At 50.4% G+C, this 20392-nt stretch overlaps 1 protein-coding gene across 26 annotated transcripts in view; it reads left to right on the top strand.

The window, feature by feature from the left end:
- LOC133118777 (neuronal cell adhesion molecule-like) overlaps window positions 1-20392 on the top strand; it is an 84187-nt gene that overhangs the window by 8533 nt on the left and 55262 nt on the right. For all 26 annotated transcript variants that reach the window (XM_061228979.1, XM_061228984.1, XM_061228977.1 and 23 more), the window contains exon 2: window positions 19264-19337. The gene's annotated coding sequence lies outside the window, so the exon portion shown is untranslated. The remainder of the gene's footprint in view (window positions 1-19263; window positions 19338-20392) is intronic.

The raw sequence follows: 20392 nt of genomic DNA, 5'->3' as shown, positions 1-20392 counted from the left end.
CTTAAATATCTAAGAAATCAATCCATTGTTACTTCGCCATGGCGACCCCCCCCCCCCCCTCCCCCTCCCCCAGTCGGGATCGAAAGGAGCAGAACTAACGTCCCGTAAGCCTGGCCCCGCCCCTCACCCACCCCCTTCCCGCCTCTTTAAAAATGAGTTACGATGAAGGGGCCCCTTTCAAGCGCACCGATCCAGCGGACCTCCGTGGGCCCTAAACGCACCGCACGTCTTGAACAGAAACGCGAGACTGTATACTGGGGCCTTTTCTGTGATGCGCGGGTGAATGGCCATTCACTGCGAGGGCCTTTGAACCTCGCCTCTTAATGGGGTCCGACACGAAGCGGGGTGCGGGGGGGGGGGGCACGGGGCCGAGGAAAGGCCCCCCCCCCCCCCCCGTGTCATTGTTGTTTGAGTACAGGCTGGTCGGGAGATCACCCCGGGGGGGGGGGAGCTTTCTTCTCCTTTCGCCTGTGTCTCGCTCCTCGCGGCTGGGAGACAGCCGGCTGTTGCTAAGGAACGGCGGCCCCGTCGCGCGCGGACGGACGCATTTAGGAAGTGAGCGAGGCCGGGCGAGGTCGCCGCGACGGCGAACGCTCCCTCGGTGCATCGTGGGATGGCTGTGCCTTCACTGGAGGTCAACCGAAAGTGTACTTTAAAAAATATATATATGCTCATGAATTATGTTAATACTTGATTTTAGATTTTGGTGGCTTTAACTGCACATCCACAGGAATGTTAGTGTCACTCTCACTCACACTCGCTTTCTCTCTCTCTCTTTCTCTCTTTCTCTCTCTCTCCTCCCTCTCTTTCTCTCTCTCTTTTTCTCTCTCTCCTCTCTCTTTCTCTTTCTCTCTCTCTCACACACACACTCCCAAATTAACTCCAGTACCTACATTTCACAACTAAAATCACTTTTCTGAAATGCAGAGCTCAGGATTCAAAGGTCCCTTTATTAGTGCCAAAGGTCAAGTTGTTCTGTGTTCAACACACATACAACAGCATACAACATGTAAAAAACTGAAGTAGTTTTTTTGTTAAACAAAAAATTTCCTCCACTCTGATCCAAGACCTTATCTCAGCCCCTGGAAGTAAGATTACACTCACCCCACAGACTCTGTAGCCTGCAGGTAATGGATGACATGGTTTTCGCATGCATTTTAACGCTTTAGAGCATTTAGAGTGTGAAGGCGGTGCCAGTCTAACCTAATAAACACTCCTCTGCATGACGAATGGAAAACGGGCAAGCTTTACATTTGTTTTTAATAATCACTCTTGGCGGGCATCTCTAGTGCGTTTTTTGAGCCGTTAACTCAACTCTGGAGTTGACCTACATTGTTTCGCACTCAGACCTAATTTTATTGTCTTACTCAAGGGAGCAAGATGGCTTAATTGACTTGTGTCTGCAGAGATCCCCGGCGGAACATCGCTGCTCTCAATGAGCCTTCACTGCAGGGACCTATCACATCTCTGCAGGGCTCTGTGATGTCACAACAGGGCTCTGTGAGGTCACTACCTTCAGTAAAAAGGGCCTTCACTGTAGGGGCTTATTGCATATCTGCAGGGCTCTGTGATGTCACGACAGGGCTGTTTGAATCCACCTGAGAGACACTGTTATTGTGATGTTATCTTATCAACAAATGGGGATCTACCAAAATTGTCCGCTTGCGTGCTTGTAATATGCTGTGTTGCCGTATTGGATGTCATGCGCTGGTGGCCGTTCTCTCTTTCAGTGAAGCCTGTGACACAAGGTTAATTGGTCTGAGTTCAATTCCTGACAGTTGAACGGGCTTTGATCTGCTTCGATCAATCTCATCTTCCTGTTCTCTCCCCAACTCAGACACCTCTGAGAACATTAGTGCCATGAAGACGTATGCATCACTCGACCAGAATTTGTGTCCAAGGCTTTGATGCTCACGGAAACATCAGGACGTGTTTTCATAGTTCCATTCGGTTGTGATCGTGTGGATTTTTGTGGGCTTTTATTTTTGTTTTTTTTCCCTGTTGTGGCTATTACCATAACTCACAGAAGCAGGACTGGGTTATTTTGCTTTTCTAAAATCGTTTTTGACTCTTAAACCTTTGTTCTTAATCCTTAACAACGTGATTTTTGGAATGTTTTTTTTTCAGTGGTGGAGAACGTTCGAGAGCTTTCAATGTTCCAGAAGCGATTGTTACATCATCAGTAGAATGTTCAGATGACAATATTCTCACCACATCTTTGTGATTTTACACGACAAAAAAAAAAAGCACTGGGCTGTCAAAGACTCTGCTCGACCCTTCTCTCAGCTGGAAAAGCAGATGGCCACTCATTCACTGCTTTTTCCCAACGCCATTATGTAGCGTTCATAGTTACAACTGAACTGACTCCCAGCCTGTCCCCAAGAAGCCAAATAAAGTCATTGTGGCCTTTGCCCATTCTCTCTCTGGCACCCTTCAGGGTCGTATTGTGTGAAACGCTCCAGGAGATGTTAAACGGCACGTTTGATCTGATGTGTCTGGTCTGGAGGGGGGGGTCTGGTCACTAGAGGGAGAGAGAGGGACTGCCAAAAGCCATGTCTGCTATTGTGGGACTTTCTGGATGAAATATGACTCGTATTGTGGGGTCTTGATGGCAGATGTAGAAAATATGACTCATATTGCCGGGACCGGCTGGCACACATATGATATATGACTAGTATTGTGGGGTGTCGGCTGGCACACGTATGAAATTACTGCTATTTTGAGGACTCGATGACACACGTATGATATGACTAGTATTGTGGGGACCGGCTGGCACACACATGAAAAATGACTGGTGTTGTGGGGACCGGCTGGCACACACATGAAAAATGACTGGTGTTGTGACTTTCCGGGTGAAATATGGCTGGCTTTGATGAGGCACACAGTGCTCGGGTGGGGAGCCCCCGCGGGCAGTGGCCTGCTGCTTCACCAGTGTGGGACATTGAGCAGCAAATGTAACCAAATATGTGTCCGTCTGCCGTAGCCTGAGACAGTGAGACAGTATGCAGACACCCCGCCCATGGGGCGACATGGCTCAGGCGGTAAGAGCAGTCGTCTGGCAGTCGGAGGGTTGCCGGTTCGATCCCCCGCCCGGGCTGTGTCGAAGTGTCCCTGAGCAAGACCCCTAACCCCCAAATGCTCCTGACGAGCTGGTCGGCGCCTCGCATGGCAGCCAATCGCCGTCGGTGTGCGAGTGTGTGTATGAACGGGTGAATGAGAAGCATCAATTGTACAGCGCCAACCATTTACCATTTACCCTGCCTGGTTCCACTGGTGTCGGCTCTTTTATTCATTACTGTTCAATGTCGTGTTCACCGGTGCATCAAATTTATACACGACATGGTATTACACAAGCTGACATGCATAAGTACCAGACACACACGTGCACCCGTTTTGTTTGTATTCTGTTTATACGTCAATTCTATGCGTTTTTCATGTTATGGCTATATGTATACGTCATGCCAATAAAGCTGGTGTGAATTGCACCGAATTGAATTGATTCGCAGACTCGGCACTCCAAGGCAACGAGAGAAATGACGACGAGTTTATTTTTAGGTTTTTAGGGGAGCTATTAATATTGAGGAGACCGAAACGTTTCTATCCCCCCTCGACAGTTTTAACATGGCGGGGCCGGGTGATAAGAGTTAGGTTTAGTTTTAGTTTTTTAAATTTTTTATTTTTTTTTTAAATAGGCCAGTACTTCGCTTCGCACTGGAAGAGGATTATAGCCGCGCGGGTTGCCACGGTAACGGCGCCTGATTGAAGGCAGGGGGCTGGGAAGACGCCGGCGTTCTGAGGCTCTCTCTCGCGGCGCCGCACGGTCGCCCGTTTTCCCTCAGAAGTTCCTCCGCCTGTTGAAGCCGCGAGCTTCATTGTGCCGCGGCACCGGTGTCACCTCCGAGTTACCATAGTAACCAGCTCAGTGGAAAGTGTATTTTTGGAGACGCAGTACATGTGTGGAAGTCGATTGCGAAGAACCGAAATCCAAATATAAGTTTGGGTCTCGGAACTCTCGGTTTCACGTTTCGGAAATTCCTGACTAAGCTGCTGGTTTGTCGTTGACCTCATTTTGTCACCAAACGGACCCAAACACAAACTGTTCTCCTCCCTTATTCCTTCAGAGCTTGGCTTCATGGTGAACCACCTCTCCGCACCACCATCATCATGTCCGGCTTTTAAACACTCGTGGAGTTTATTTTTTTATTTTTTTTATTTTTTATTTTTTTCCAGATTTTTCCCTTTTTCTCCCAATTTGGTAGCCAATTGTACCTCGTCTGATTCAATTGGAGGTAGTCGTATCAGATGTACCGCCCGTACCCCGTCCCTCGGCGGCCCGAATGAGAGCGACACGCCTTCTTCAAGCCGTCTCGTCTCGTGCCCGTTGCCGTGATTCCGAGGCGCCCGAGGTGCTTATTGTGCGGCGATCTAATAACCCTGCCAAGTCCCTCCCTCTGGAGCAGCGAGCCAATTATTGCTGCCCCGCGTGAGCCGGCCAAACTTGGCTTTTGGCAGGACCGAGAAACTCGTGGAGTTTTTTGACGTTTTTTGTTGTTGTGTTGATTCAAAGAAAACCAGGTATGCAAGCCTTGTGTTCCCACAAAGGAAATCTTGAAGATGTGATGCGTACGTGCGGTTATATCCGTTAATGTATCGCCCCATTTTTTCAGGGTATGAGACGGCCAATCAGGGGGCTCCCAGCATGCCTCGGTTCGCCAAGTCAGCCACTTCGGGGTTGGCAAACATTGTCCTTGAGAACGTGTTAACATTAGCATTTAATAAAACGTGTGCATGTATGCTAAAAGTGCATGTTACCCTGTGCGGGGTTGCCATTAGAATGTTGCACCTGACTTTGCTCCAGGGGAGGATTGTCCCCTGCTTAGTCTAATCAACTGTACGCCGCTCTGGGTAAGAGCAGTGTAGGGCGGCCTGTAGCGTAGTGGTTAAGGTAAATGACTGGGACATGCAAAGTCGGTGGTTCTAATCCCGGTGTAGCCACAATAAGATCCGCACAGCCGTTGGGCCCTTGAGCAAGGCCCTTAACCCTGCATTGCTCCAGGGGAGGATTGTCTCCTGCTTAGTCTAATCAACTGTACGTCGCTCTGGATAAGAGCGTCTGCCGAATGCCATTAATATAATTTAATGGTCTGTCAGTTTAATAAAGGAGCCGTGCCCATGGTAAGGTATTTTGTACATTCATGAGATGCAGTTGCAGATGCAGGCAGGGGAACAGTTATGAATTCTCAGGCCTGTGACAAAATATATTAGCTACCCCCCCCCCCCCCACCTCCTCACACTTTGTAACCAATGAAAAATGGTTACTATTATGTACCTATAATGTCCCAGTCCCCAACCCTGTCTGTGGGGCCTGCAGGTAGGTCATATATAAAAGGTAATAAACGTTCTTAGCAGTCTATCAGTTTCATAGCTCTTAAGCAGTTTTAATATTTCAGTGTGGAATGTGTCCGTTGGGTGAAATTCTTCCTGGCCGCGGTTGCGTTTCCCTGATCAGCTCGCTCTCCGGTCAAAACCGGTGCTTCTGACCGCCGACCACGGTCGGCCGCGGTCGCCCACGAACTCCCTCCTCGCCCACGGGGGTATGTCAATCATTCCACAGATTTAATTAATCCAATTTCCTCGCCTTTCCATATTTAATCTCTTTTGAGCGATCCACACAGATGGCCTTCCAATTCCGATCTCTCTCGTTATAGCTATTTCTACCAAAGAACTAATGAGTCGCCATTTTGGAAAAAAATTCATTACTTTGAGGGGAAACGAATTAAAGTTGTCGGGAGCTAGCTTGAGTGTCCCATTTTACTTGCGTTTGCATGTCCTGCGGAAAGCTTATTTGGTGCAAATCATCCGCCTCTGCCCAAACAAACTGACTGCAATGGAGCATGGAAAACTATTTGAATCTAAAACCATTCCGTATTTGAGCCAGGTCTGCAGTGAACTTTTGTTTTCTTTATCTGCACAGCAGTAGGTTTGCTCAGTACACTCTCACACCCAACGTGCCCTTTCAAGCGCCCCCTGCGCACCGTCAACAGGAGACTAGACCAGCCGGGCGATGAACACGCTGGAATCACCACTAAGTTCGGTCTTCGTCTTGAAAATACCGAAGCGTTGTGTGGAACCCGTGTTAGCCCTCAGCTCTTAGCACGCAGCGGCCCCTGTGTGCCTTTCCACCCCGGCGAGCTGATGCCCCTATTGTGCGGCCACAATGACCCGCACACGTTCGCGGCCCGAAACCAGCACGGCCGGCGGCCATTGTGTGCCTCCCGCGCGCCGGTTTCCAGAGGAAGCGCTGAGGTGGCGGTTTGGCCGGGCGGGCCCGGAGGTCAGCACTTCTCCACGGCACGTGGTCCGGGACCAGACACAACAATGGGCTCTGTGTCGCCACGGCTACGGCCTTTCACCCCCCCAACCGGCTTGGGTCACACACAGCGGAGAAAGCGGCTCACATCTCTATAACCGTCCCAGGCTGACTCAGCAATTGCATTGGGTGGTGGGTGTTCCGGCACAAAATGGCTGCCAGGTAGGGCTTACATGGCGGTCTATCGACAGTATCTCTCCCACCTCTCGATTCATCTGACATTGTGCCCGGCCCGCATCCTCACTGCACATCCCCAGTGCACATGAATGAAGGCGCAATGAGAACAGGAACTCAGTTTGAGCAGGAGCTGAATGACAACAGGGACTGAATGGCGACGGCTGGGGGGAGATTAGGATCTTTCCAGGTTTTTGGCCGTCTTCCCCAGCAGCCGCTGACCGGAGCGTGGTGCCAGCTCGTCCCATGGCGGGGATCCGGGGCGGGGGATCCCGGCAGACGGGCCGTCCTGACCGGACCAACAGGGCAGGAACCCCGCCCTGAGTTTTAATTACTGCGAGCCGCGCCGTCTCCCGGCAACACTCCTCCCCCTTAGCGTGTCCTTCTGGCTCCGAAAGATGTCCCCCTGTCAACGGTGCCCGTCGTGTCATCTCCAGACACGCAGCCAAAGCCAGATCTGAAACTAATTTTTCCTCTGATAGAGTGCATATCTCTCTGATAGAGTGCAAATCTCTCTGATAGAGTGCAAATCTCTCCGATATAGTGCATATCTCTCTGATATAGTGCATATCTCTCTGATATAGTGCATATCTCTCTGATATAGTGCATATCTCTCTGATAGAGTGCATATCTCTCTGATAGAGTGCATATCTCTCTGATAGAGTGCATATCTCTCTGATAGAGTGCATATCTCTCTGATAGAGTGCATTTATCTCTGATGGAGTGCACGAGTGCACATCTCTCTGATGGAGTGCACGTCTCTCTGATGGAGTGCACGTCTCTGATGGAGCGTACGTCTCTCTGATGGAGTGCATTTGACTCATCATGGATAGGGTCATAGCTCTCCTGAAAGAGAGAGGCGCAGTGGATAGCTCTCCTGAGAGAGAGAGGCACAGTGGATAGCTCTCCTGAGAGAGAGAGGCGCAGTGGATAGCTCTCCTGAGAGAGAGAGGCACAGTGGATAGCTCGTTTGAGAGAGAGGCGCAGTGGATAGCTCGCCTGAAAGAGAGAGGCGCAGTGGATAGCCTCCTGAAAGAGAGAGAGGGGCAGTGGATAGCTCTCCTGAAAGAGAGAGGCATCAGTATCTTGTATCATCGGGGATCACTGGGGTCCATATCACGATCACAAGCCATCACTGAACACTCGAGGCTGATTGGGCTGAAATGAAAATGTTTGTGCAGCAGCGTTTAGAGAGGGCAGATGGAGCAGTTGGCCTTCGCTGCTAACGGACCCGTGCGATGCCTGGGCCGTGCCTGTTAGCGTGGCCCCATTAGAAAGGGTTTCCGAATCATTTGCCCACATCAGTGACGCAAAGCCCTCTCAAGGAGCTCCACGCTCATAAGCTTCTGCGGGTCCAGCCAGCCACTTGAGAACTACTGAGCTGATGTACATTCACACGGAAAACAAACTGACCGCTCCTGTTATGCAGAAGAAAATATATCCGTGTGGAAGTAATTATCAGTTGAAATGACCTTTGCCAACCATTTATAAAAAGTTTGGCATTTGTCTACGTTGCTCAAACCCTTCTGCGCATTTCAACTCTTTTCCAGGGTGCTTCAGGAAGTTCAGCTGCAGAATAAATAAAACACTCTAGATCCAGAACTCCATTCCAGCTCTGCTGGGAAACTATGGATCCATCGCCATTACGGCTCTGCTTTGACACTATGGATCCATCACGCCATTATGGCTCTGCTTTGACACTATGGATCCATCACACCATTACAGTTCTCCATTGACACTATGGATCCATCACACCATTACGGTTCTCCATTGACACTATGGATCCATCACGCCATTACCGCTCTGCTTTGACACTGTGGGTCCATCATGCCATTATGGGTCGGCTGGGAAACTATGGATCCCTCACACCATTACGGCTCTGCTTTGGCACTATGGATCCATCATGCCATTACGGCTCTGCCTCCAGCCATTTGCTAATCCATTGGGCTGTAATATTCATATTAAAGAGTTTATTCGTTTGGAGTCTCCACTTCCTGTTTCTAGTTAAATTACCAGCGAGGCCTGTTTCTGGTCGTTACCTTTCTCCCTTTAACAGGCACATGTTATGTAAGCTTTTAAATGCTTTCAGATGTGGCTGAGGTGAAGGTCGATGTCGAATCTGACTGCATCACAGCTGACTGCAAAGCCTGTTTTGCACCGTGTGCCTGACAGAACAGAATGCAGACTGCATATTGATATCATCGGCAGCTTTTGACTGTGAAATGTGTATTCAGTGATACCTTTGCGGGGCCTTTTGTAGTGATGGTTACTGTGAATCTGAGTGGCAGTGAAGGTCTTTTGTGATGTTATTGAGCTCTTTTTTCAAGAAAAGGTTTTTTTGGAATGTTTTGTGGAACAACTCCATTGCATTCAGTTGTCGGTTGTGATTGTTACATCAGCGTGAGAACATTCAGTTAAGAACATTCTAATGCTGATGTAACAATCACAACTGGTTAAGAACGTTCTAAGTGGATGTTTTGTGACCTCACACTTGATAGGGTTTGAGACTCCCTAGCAATGTTTAGATGCAGGGGCTCTTGCTGTTGAAGGGGTTGTCATCCTGGGTTATCCTCCACCATGTTTTTGGTGCCAGTGGGTGAGGACGATGCCAGAGCCTGGAGCATGGAGGGGGTCTGCCAGTAGGGGGCGCTACGGAGGCCACGGGGCAGGGAGCCAGGGAGCTGGCAGCCGTTCATGTACACAGCCACAGGCTCTTCTCAAGGAGATAGCCCTCCTTCAATCCCAGCTCTCTCCCTCCCTCCCCCTCCTCTCTCCCTCCTCCCTCCTCCCTCCTCTCTCCCTCCTCCCTCCTCCCTCCTCTCTCCCTCCTCCCTCCTCTCTCCCTCTCCCTGAAATTAAAATGGGATGGAAATATGTTAGTAGTCTGAAAGTGTACTGTAACGCATTTGATCATGATCACCCTCTCTCTCTCTCGATCAATTCAATTCAGAAATGCTTTATTGGCATGACTGTATTTAAGCGATATTGCCAAATCAATTAGCAATAAAACAAATAATAATGACATGACATATGATTAGAACAGTGCATTGGAATAAGGTATGTAATAATAATAATAATAATAATAATAATAATAATTAATAAATGCACAAATAAATGGCCAAAGTGAAACGGACAGACAGTGCGGAGATGGTGCCCCACTGGTTGTCCCCTGTACATTGGTGACTTTTTTTTTTTTTTAGATTGCTGTAATTTGAGAATTTCAGGTAAAATGGTTTCATAGTTCTTATGTCCTGGCATTCAGTGCATTCCGTAAGGAAATATTTTCGGGGTGCGAGGTTCCTGTTGCTCGGCGATAAGAACCCGGGGCTCGACTCTCTGCCATCCCGTAATTTACGAGGTGAACCTGATGAATCCCCTTCATTATGCGTCTGATTAAACCAATCAGGAGCGCTGTAGTGTGCTGGAGACAGGAGCGATCGCTCACTGCACTGTACGCTGATCAGTCCGGATGTATTCAGTGTGGCAAACGTGCCGGGGGGAATGTGCTTGAATTTCAATGACGTGCATCAGTCCTGCTGCTGGTTTCGTGTGTGTCATGCATGTGCATATGTGTGCATGTGTATACTATATGCATGTGTGTACGTGTGTGTGTGCATGTGTGTGAGAATACATGTACGTGTGTGTGTGCATGCGTATGTGCGTCTGTACACTTGTGTGTGTGTCTGTGCGTACATACATACGTGGGTGTGTGTGTGCATGTGTGCGCGGACGTGTGTGTGTGTGTGAGAGTGTGTGTGTGAACCAGGTGGTGAGTGCCTCCTAGGGACCGCTCCCTCCCTCCTCTCTCACACACGTCACACTTCTCTCACCCTGCTGTCTGCGTCTCATCGAAACACGCGGGCCCCTCCCGGCTCCGTCTCTGCCCTGCGACTGCACGCCGGCGGATGCTTCCCCTGTCTGGAGCCTGGGAGGCGAGCGGTGCGCCGGTCGTCATGGTACAGTCTCTGTGACAGAGCCGAGTGAGCGGGGCTCCCTGAACCAGGCCGACTGAAGCGGCGGCGTGGTCTACTGAGCGCGCTCCCTGCGCACCGCCGCCGCGCAGAGGGCACAGGCCCCGTCACCGCCGCAGTCAGACCGGCCTGTTTAGGAGCAGATTAAAACGAAACGACGGCGCGCGTGCAGACGAGAGGTCCCTGTGGGGGTTTGCGTGCCGCGGCGGTGACCCGGACGAGGAGCCACCCCCCCCCCCTCGCCGTCGACCGCCCGCTCCGCTCTGATTGGCGGATCCGAGCCCAGCCCCCGTCGCCGTGCCGACGGTCTGATGGAGATCGGCACGTGTCAGACGTGCTCGTCGCTGCGAGGCTCTTGTGAGGGCCTTACCTGGGGGGGGAGTGTGTTTGGAGCAGGGCTGCTGTGCTGAGGAGGGGGGGGGAGTGTGTTTGGAGCAGGGATGCTGTGCTGGGAGGGAGGGGGGGTGAGTTTGGAGCAGGGCTGCTGTGCTGGGAGGGAGGGGGGGGTGTGTTTGGAACAGGGCAGCTGTGAGAATGGAGATTGATGGAGTCCATTAGGAAGTGTGTGGAGGAGAACGCTGTGCTGTCGCTGTGTTTACACTGTCTGCTCTTCATGCGATGACGTGTGTGTGTGTGTATGTGGCTGTTTGAGAGGGAGCGAATGTGTGTGTGCCAGAGAGAGACTGTGCCTGTATGTGTGTGTCTGTGAGAGAGGGAGAGTGTGTGTGTGTGAGTGTGTGAGTGAGAGAGGTACATGTCCTTCCACAGGCACGCTGCTCGGCCTTGGGTGTGTGAAGGTCAGGCTGCATGTGTGCGCGTGTGTGTGTGTGGACAGCGCCATGGCAACGGGCCATTAACACTCTCCTCCGGCCTGCTGGTAATGACATCAGCACTGACAGAGCCCATCATTCACCACCATACAGCACAGCCCCATACATACATACAGCACAGCCCCATACATACATACAGCACAGCCCCATACATACATACAGCACAGCCCCATACATACATACAGCACAGCCCCATACATACATACAGCACAGCCCCATACATACATACAGCACTGCTCCATACATACATACAGCACAGCCCCATACATACATACAGCACAGCCCCATACATACATACAGCACAGCCCCATACATACATACAGCACAGCCCCATACATACATACAGCACAGCCCCATACATACATACATACATACATACATACAGCACTGCTCCATACATACATACAGCACAGCCCCATACATACATACATACATACATACATACATACATACAGCACTGCCCCATACATACATACATACATACATACATACATACAGCACTGCTCCATACATACATACAGCACAGCCCCATACATACATACATACATACATACATACATACAGCACTGCTCCATACATACATACAGCACAGCCCCATACATACATACATACATACATACATACATACAGCACTGCCCCATACATACATACATACATACAGCACTGCTCCATACATACATACATACATACATACAGCACAGCCCCATACATACATACATACATACATACATACATACAGCACAGCCCCATACATACATACAGCACCGCCCCATACATACATACAGCACAGCCCCATACATACATACAGCACAGCCCCATACATACATACATACATACATACATACAGCACAGCCCCATACATACATACAGCACAGCCCCATACATGCATACATACATACATACATACATACAGCACAGCCCCATACATAAAGCACAGCTCCACAGTGCCCCATTGGAAAGGCAGTGCCGTGCGTGTGCATTAGCGAACTCCATACCGTTTTAGTCTGACCATCGACCAAATCCCCGTTCATCACTCAGTCACCCGATGCTGAATGGCGTGGGACCGCGTGCCACTCTCCCGCTTCTCCGGTGTGAGACTCGTGTGAGAGGGAACTGTTCTTTCTGCCGTCGTCGGGCCCACCTGGACAACGAGCTGAAAGCTCACCTCCCGCCACTTGAGCTCAAGAATAACAGCATTCGGGAAAACAATATACTTCTGTCCTTTTCAGCCCGTATTTTATTCACGAACAACCGATCCGGCGAGTTGAAATGACATATCGCTTTTGCGGACATATTGTTTGTGGACGCACATGAAAAAACCGAAACGGAATTAGTTTATTCGGAAGCCAGCGTTAAGGACAAGCGCCGATTGAATTCCGACCGAGCGATTCCTCCGACAAAATGGAGGCTATTTTTTTCTGCGAAGGGGAAGGAGAGCGGGTGTGTAAATCTACCGTTCAAGTTTTCACTCCGACCGTAATTTGGCACACCCGATCCTGCTAATTAGCAGCTCAAGGAGATCTGGAACTGCCGGATGAGGTGTGATTTGTTAGGGTTGACAGGACAAGGACGGTTGATCTCCAGGAACAGGGTTGGGCAGCCCTGCTCTAGCTGTTGAATGAGGTGTGCTTTGTTAGGGTCGGAGTGAAAACCTTACAGGACTGTAGATCTCCAGTAACAGGTTTTGACAGCCCTGGCTTTGTTTCTGAACATTAACCCAAGTGTTATTTTCACTGCTAGAAGATAGGTTTGCATTTCTGCTCTGTGGTCTATGTCTCTTTGCAGATATTGCAAAAGATGGGTTTCCAGTGACACAGTAATTAGTTTTTTCTTTTGACCCAACATTATTCCCCATGGTGTAATGAGCACTGTCCGATCATTAAATCTGACGCCCCCCTCTTAATTAATCAGTGTGCTTAATATCGAATACATGCCTGAGTTTTGGAGAATATCGTTTTTTTTCATTGAGTCGGTGAAGAGAAAGGTTATTGTCGCGGTGAAGATGAAACGGTGCTGGTTATGCAAGACGGCGTTGTGGCCCCTGTGAACAGGCCGCGGACGGGATGTCCCATGCCATCGCGGTCCCAGAGACCGACTCTCAGAACGGTCTCATCGCATCGGTTCAGCCTGCAGCTCGCTGGCGCGTGTGCGCAGGTTTTCTCTCCGCTCAAGCTTTCATTACTGCTGCGCTCTGAGCAGCTCCTAAAATGGAGGAACTCCTTTTTATAGACTGGCTTATAGTGTTACACAGGAACTCTCTGTCTGAGAGGCGTTGGAAAAGAGTGGGCCTGACATGAATGTGAAGGCCATGTCTTTAAGGGGCAGTGCACCCAAAAGTGAAATAACACACACACACACACACACACACACACACACACACATATACACATACACACACAGACACACACACACACACACACACACACACACACATACATACATACAGACACATGCATACACCTGCATACATACGTACATACACACACTCACACACACACATACCTACATCTACATAAACACACACACACACACAAACACACACACACACACACACACACACACATACACACACACATACACACACACACACACACACACACACACACACACACACACACACACACACACACACACACACACACACACACACACTATACACTGAAACATCTCGAAGCCTTCCTACCAGAGTGCCAGAGACTGGTCCGCCCCCCATTCTACGGCTGGGCGAATCAGGTTTCGTCTCCATTCATGCCTGTGAAAGAGGAGCCCAGCTCACCCTCCTCCTGGGCTGCAATGGAGCCCTTCCTCACAGGGTTGCCAGAACGGGTCATTTTACCCCCAATGAAGGGGATTTTTTTTAAACATTCACAGGGAGGTTTTTCAGAGTATTGAGAGTCAATGATGGATAAGTTAATCAGGTAAAATGCCTTTTTTTTGTTTTTTTTGTTACTTCAGTTCATGTTCCAGTTTTGGAAGCGTTCCAGGTTTTTCTCAGTGGACTTATCCGGCGAAATCCTGTGTGAAGAAGGTCTAACACGGTCAAAAATCATATTTACATGCTGCTCTGTGATCGGAATATTCCGGAGGTTCTTTATCTGGGCAATGAAGACAAAGTTAAAAGTGGTTTGTGGGCAAATTGAAGATGGGGGATTTTGAGGGATGTTTCGGAGGAATTAAGCCCACGGATACGCAGCGGTTTCGTTCCCGCGGTCCCATCGGCCGACGCGGCGGCCGCCGTTTCTAAGCTCCGGAGAAACGTCAGAACGAATGGCGTTTTCGTTTGGCACGTTTTTTTATCCCAGAGCTCTTTGCAGTAGACCTGGGGAGAACCCATCAACCACTAATGTTCATCCCCGGGGGAGGGGGAACTACTACAGCCGGTGAGCGCCAGAACAGTCGACACGCGTCATTGGCCGTTAGGGACCGTTTAGCCTCCCCATGCGCTGCGCTGTCTGGCGGGTCGGCACGCGTTCGCCCCGGTCAATCACGACCCGTTGAACTCGCGCGGAGCTTCCGTGTGCAACACAGGCTTTCCCAATGCTCCCTCGTCGAGCGCCAGCGTCATTTCCGCACTGCTGTCGATCTCTCCTTCACCGGTTGCCCTAATTGTAAATACATGAGCCTTTTTAGGAGATAAACACAGGAGGATACCCGTGTTGTGACATGGGATCACGCCCGAGTCATCGGGGCGAAGATGAATTTGTGTCGACGAAGTGTCGGCTGTGCATGTGCTTTCCGCCGGTTCTGATCCGGAGACCCCCCAGCGTAAGGTTCAGAAAGGGTGATGTTAAAGGACTGGTGAGAAGTGGTGTTAGTGTGACAGTGTGAACGGGAGGGCACGCTCGTGAAGACCCTGATAAAAGCCCCGGAGTCGATTTGGCCCCGAAGACCACTTCACAACATCAACCCTCGAACAAACGCAAACCGCGGGCGACAGAGACGATGACCAACCCCCCCCAGGAGCAGGAGGAGAGGAGAGAGGAGCCAGAGTGACCGGAGCCATCACGTCCTCCTCTGGCAGAGTCCCCTAGCCGCTTCGGTCTGACCGTTGCGGTCACTTTGCGGTGTTCCCGCTCCTCCCTGTGATTACGTTACCCAGCCGCCGAAACCGGCCGCGTTCCGCTGTGCCCGAGCGGTCACGTCCCGGCGCGCCCGCGGGAGGTAAAGGCGCGCCCGGGGAATCGGCGCAAAAACGACGCGCGGCCGAACCGCGCGCGACGGAGAGCCCTGAAAAACGGCCGTTTTTATAATTATGCCATCCGTCAACACCGGCCTTCCCTACCCACACATCCCCCCTACGTGGTCCGCTCGGTCCGAACGGCGTTTTTAAAGGCGCGGAGTATCTCGTAAGGAACGACAAAGGAGGAAAATGTGTTGTGAGAAGGAAAACTAAAAGGAAAGGGTTATGCAGACCTGGATTCGTTGTGTTTCCCGCTGGGCACTGTGCTTTGAGGGGGGGATTGTGTTTCTGTGGCTGTGCTTTTGTGAGGATGCGTATTCGCCCAGAGAGAGGGGGAGAGAACAGGCACGCTCTCAATGGGAAGAGTCCGTGCCTTTGTCCCGGGCCGTGGGCCCTGGCCCATTTCACACCGTTAAAATGGAGGCAATAATGCCAGCGTGGGTTCGGCAATAAACAAACTCCCTTTTCTGTGGGACATCTGCTCCGTGGAGCTGAATCCTCAGGAGGAGAACCGGGGGGAACAGTGTTTTGACCGTCGGCCTGTGCTCCAGACATTCTTTAGCTCGATTTGATTAAATTCTGAAGAGATTGGCCTTTAAACGTGGACCATCGCCTCTTTTTGGGCAAATGCTTGAACCATCGGTGTCCAGCTGGGGCCAGAAATAGAATAATGAGATTAGTTTTGAGAGAACTCTTGCTTTTACCGAAACTGCATTGAATCAATGCAACAACCCGCCCTCTTCCTGCCTTGTCACGTAAGATTGCACCTGCTACTCAATCCACTTGTCTTGAACATAAAGGTGCTTGTTCTTTCCTTACTCTGACAGTTTCATACATCCATCCATACATCCATCCATCCATTATCTGAACCCGCTTATCCTGATCAGGGTCGCCGGGGGGCTGGAGCCTATCCCAGCATACATTTGGCGAAAGGCAGGAATACACCCTGGACAGGTCGCCAATCAGTTTCAAACAGCCGAAGGCATTTTTTTAGAAGTGAAAAGGAAGGCATTGGCTGTGTTGTAGGCCGCATACTAGCATACTAGCATACTAGCATTTTAGCATACTACTCATCCAAAATTTCAGGCTGATGTTCATTGAGATGTAGTACGCTTAGTAGGCAGTTTTTTGACGAACGCCGGGAGTGCGGACGGTCTCTCTCTCTCTCCCTCTCCCTCTCTCTCTCACTCACTCACTCACTCAATAACATCTCCCAGCTTCCCCAGCACTGCCGGATTACAGCCGCGCGCATCCCGAACGAGCGTGCCGGTCAGAGCGCCGCTGTCAATCAAGCCAGCGCACGCCAGGAATACTGACGCACACATCCTCACCGAGGATCCTCCAGCGGCTGTGCTAGAAAGCGCACACTAGCATACTTCACGTACTACGTCTCAGGCAGATTTTCTTTGAGATGTAGTGCGAGTGGTATCCGGTTTCAAACACAGCCAGAGCATGTCGGAATATTCACACAGCGCTCTCCTGTGTCGTTTTCTGTTCTACTTGTACTACATTTCAGGCTGATTTTCTTTGAACCGTAGTACAAGTAGTATGTGGTTTCTACAGAATATTCTCACACAGCCCCTGTTAATCGCTACGTTACGATATTCGCACCAGCTCTTCTTCTGCGTCCGTTTCCGTCGCGCAGCACTCGTCAAACGTCTTTTTACCCGCGAACCGCTAGCGCGACGCGTAGGCGAGAAGTCCCGTTAATCGTCTATCGATCCGGCGAAGGAACCGAGGCCGTCTGCGGGCCGTCCCGGCCCCTCGCGTGGGAAGCGCCGTCCGCGGTTATAATTTATTTATAACCGGAGACGTCCCGAACGTAATTACTCTCCCCTTTCCAGACCCGCCGATGTGAGCTTTCGGTCGGGGGGTCGGGGGAGCGTGTTCTCATTTCCCCCCCCGCGGGGCTGAAATTAACCCCCCGGCTTCTCCTCTGGCCTCCACGGACTCCGGGAGAAGGAGCATCAAACGCTGAAATCAAATCCGGTCTGCCGCCCCAAATAGGCGGACCTGCCCCGCTTCGAATACGCCACTCTCTCTGCTCAGAGATGCCCGTGTTGTCTGTACGGTATGCCTCCAGAGAAACCGTGGACCATATCGTATCCATTTGAAATTAAAAAAAAATGTACGTGTGTGTATATACTGCAGTGTGGGTGGGGTATATGGTATACGTGATCTTCTCAGAGCCGATATTGAACCCCTTTACGTTCTCTCGGCGGGCGAGCGGAGCCTTTAAGCAGACCGGAGTCTTATGAAATATGAATATCACATTCTGAATTCCCGCCGGGCCTTTTTTTTAGATTTGAGGTTCAATAATACATGCTCTCCGATTCCCCGCTTTCTCGCGCACCTCCCTCCCGCCGCATCGCCATAGAAACGGCGCGGGCCCCGGATCGGCGGAGTGCGAGCGCGCGGGTTTGGGCTGTCCAGTGTGACGGGACCCCACCTGGGTCAAATATACGATGCTTTCGGATTCAAACGCTTTTCTGCGCTTTGCTGAATGTACTGGAACCTGTGAGATGCTCTCAAAATGTTAATCCCCCCCCCCCCCCCCCTCCTCCTCCTTCTGGTTGCACCAGGCAAGATCCAACGAGCGCTGACAAGTTTTGGAATCCAAAACGCTCGTGACCCATGTCCTCGCATCGTCCCAGAATGACGTTCAATTAACCCCTGAGCTCCCCAGGATGCAGCGTTTCTCCAGGACGTGTTCCTGATCCAACCGTCTCGGGTTCATTTCGTACGGTTCCAGTGCCTGAGGATGCTAACCACGGTCGTCCCTTCCTAAAACATCCGCACCACGTGGGCGGTATTCCGTATGATGACGCAAGACCGCGTTTAAGGACGAAGATGTGTTATTTTGGAGGAAACATTACGGCTCTTTCAAAACGTTACGCGTAGCCATCCTGCTATTTGCCGCGACATTTCCTGGCATTCGGAGAAAACGGCTTCTGTTCGGAAGCGCCTCTTTTGGGCAGAAGCCCTTTTCCTGCCCGTCAGATTAGAGGAGGCGCGGACCGCTGTACCCTTCCGTCTCTCGCTCTTGCGCATTGTTTAGCCGCGGCATGTTTAGGCCATTATCGCCGGAGATGATCTCACTCCTGTTATTTCGTCCTGTCGCTGGCGGGTGATTTAAGGCTGTGTTGTGCCACATTAGCGCCAGCTTATCGCCATTTCTCCTGTTTCCTGTTGAGGGAGCATGTGGATTGAATCTGGGCCAAACTTTTAGGGCAGAAGTTGATTGGATTTGGGCTGAAATGAATGACAGGGGTTGATTGAATTTGGGCTAAATTTAAGGACAATGTCGATTGAATTTGGGCAACATTTATGGACATTAGTTAATTGAATTTGGGCTAAACTTAAGGACAGAATTTCAAAGAATTTTGGCTCAATTTAAGGACAGAAGTTGATTGAATTTGGGCTTAAACTTAATGACAGATGTTGATTGGATCTGGCTCAAAATTTAAAGACAGATGTTGGTGTTGATCCAGGTCAAAGTTTAGAGTTAGATTCATCACTAAGCTGCACAATTCTGGTTGAGATCCTTCAGACCAAATCAGTGTTGAAATGCCTGACTGGCATATGGGAAACGGCAGGGTCTGATTTCCGAAAGGCCTTGAGCAGTAACATCACCAACGATCAGTCGCGTCCTTGGCTTTGTGTTTGTAAAGACAAAGTTCTCTTCTTTGCTGTATTTTCTTTCTGTTAATAATTTTTTGAATATCTCCTGCTTTTCAGGATTGAAGGTCCATCGTCAGCGCGGTAGAGGACAGTGCGGTTTGTGGAAACTGGACGTGACCGGAGCCGCGCAGGTAAAGCCGAGTTTCCCCCGCCTCGCCTCTCACACCTGGGATAGTCCCCTCGACACAAGCTGAGGTCAAGGAGTTTGATGTGATGTGCGAGTATTTCGGCCTGTTAGCGTTAGCGTGTTTACAGAGTATTAGCTAGCCGAGTAGCCTATTTGTGTGTTTCCAGCAGAACTAATAGGGTAGCCTATTACCATATTTCCTCTCGAACAGAGTAGCTTATTAGCGTGTTTCCAGCAGAACTAATAGAGTAGCCTATTAGCGTGTTTCTAGCAGTGCTAACAGAGTAGCTTATTAGCGTGTTTCCAGCAGAACTAATAGAGTAGCCTATTAGCGTGTTTCTAGCAGTGCTAACAGAGTAGCTTATTAGCGTGTTTCCAGCAGAACTAATTGTGTAGCCTGGGTCCACAACACTGAATGCATCAAGGATAAAGAGCACTATTCGAAATCTAACCCCTCACAATGCATCATCAGCACACAGCACTTCACAATTTGATCATACAGTATAATTAAGGAAAATCTATTGCTGTGAAATCATAAATTCCACATACAGTATTTGCAATATGTTGCCGTTTCCTTAATGCCTGTTGGTTCCCATTGTCTGAAGTCCGCGTTGACTGTGGAAATAATGTGTTGGTCCTTCTGTGCCCCAACATCAGAGACCTTTTGCAATTCGAAGGATCACTTAACAGCGATTCACATTCGATTAGCGGGTCGGCTGCCAAAAACACACACACTCGCTGTGCCGAAACGGTCCCACCGCGTCGGGCCTCCACACCCTGCGATTAGAAACGGCCCGCTTCTCTTCAATACGAATGAGAAGTGAGTGCACGTCTGCAGCTTGCTGGTTAATGTGACGGGTGTGGAAACCGCCGCCATTCCGGCTCCTGACCGGGCTGCGCTGGGGGCTTCTGGCCGGCTCTCTCTGCAGGCTGTCCCGGCCAACCACCTGTCGCCCATGCAGTGACACGGCGCCCGTGCCGCGACAGGTGGTTGGCTGTTTAACCCCCCCCTCGCCCCTGGGGTGAGGACACCGTGCCGACTCCAAAAATGGAATTTCA

The sequence above is a fragment of the Conger conger genome, chromosome 19 (genome assembly GCF_963514075.1).
Source record: "Conger conger chromosome 19, fConCon1.1, whole genome shotgun sequence".
Lineage (NCBI taxonomy): Eukaryota > Metazoa > Chordata > Actinopteri > Anguilliformes > Congridae > Conger > Conger conger.
Note: the sequence above shows the minus strand (reverse complement) of the source record. Positions and strands in the feature narration are given on the sequence as shown.